This window comes from Laccaria bicolor, genomic scaffold (genome assembly GCF_000143565.1).
Source record: "Laccaria bicolor S238N-H82 LACBIscaffold_28 genomic scaffold, whole genome shotgun sequence".
NCBI classification, from domain to species: Eukaryota; Fungi; Basidiomycota; class Agaricomycetes; order Agaricales; family Hydnangiaceae; genus Laccaria; species Laccaria bicolor.
Window position 1 is genome coordinate 518,376 of NW_001889899.1, and position 1,408 is coordinate 519,783.

Here is a 1,408-nt window from a genome sequence, read left to right on the forward strand (position 1 = left end):
AACAGTCAAACCCATGCAAGTCACATCGATCATCTCTCCCACACTTTCACAAACAGGGATGCTTCGACGCCGAAGATTTGTTTATGTGGTCCTCCTCGACCCCATCTTCACTTCTGTAACGCATCAGTTGCTTACGTGAGTCATTATTTTGCCAGCACTCTCTCGTTTCGACATTTCTCATATCTTCTTCAGCAACAATCATCTCTTCAAACACCCATCGAACTTAATACACCTCAATGTTACCTACCTGTTAACCATGAGCCGTCGTCTTCGCTCTGCGGTAAGTTATCCCCAACAACATATATTTCCTTTTTGCTTCTATTCTAATACCTGGCCAACAGACCATTTCCACAAAGGAGAATGTGCCCGACGTGGCACCACCTAAACAGGGACGGCGTGCTTCCGTTCATGCCTATTCCGCCCCCAGCCTTCAAGTTGCCGATACAGGTGCACCTGCACCTTTCAGTCAGGCCCCCGCTGCTAACGACACTCGCAATCAAGAAGTTGGGCTAACCCAAGTCAAGTATGGGCCGCCTAAGAAGAAGACCGCCTCTTCCACCGGCAGCTTACAAGTTGCTGAGCCAGCCGCCAATTTCGCTCAGGCCCCCACTGCCAACAACTCCACCCATGTCAAGAATGGGCCGCCCAAGAAGAAGATGGCTGCTGCTGCCATAGAGGGACAGTGTCGCCCTTCGAATGCTAAGGTCTTTGATGGTGTACACATCCCAGGCAGGGTGCAAACCTCGAGGTAAGTTATTATCTCTTCCCTGCATTCCCTCCACATCGAGTCGACTCAGGTCGCTCGCATGCTGCTTGACTTGATGTCAGCGGCAAATTTTTCAACCAGACATGAGTCGGTTGCCGCGTGCTCTGTGACTGGTGGGTACCACTTTTATCATATAAATAAGGTAACTGCCTAGGGCTCCCTGTGTATAAGTCCACAGTCTTTATGATAGGAATCATTCCAGTTACCATGTCTATTCATTATGCGATTTTGATTAGTTATCTGGCCGATATCATTGTGCTTTTCATTATTTATCTGGCCAATATCATTGCGATTTTCATTAGAAACCTGGGCGATATCATTGGAAATTTCATTAGCTACTTGGTCAATATCATTTGTGATTTTCTTTAGTTATCTGGCTGATATCATTGCGATTTTCATTAGAAACCTGGGCAATATCATTGCAATTTTCATTAGAAACCTCAGCGATATCATTGGAAATTTCATTAGAAACCTGGGCGATATCATTGGAAATTTCATTAGCTACTTGGTCAATATCATTGTGATTTTCATTATTTATCTGGCCAATATCATTGCGATTTTCATTATTTATCTGACCGATATCATTGGAAATTTCATTAGCTACTTGGTCAATATCATTGTGATTTTCATTATTTATCTGGC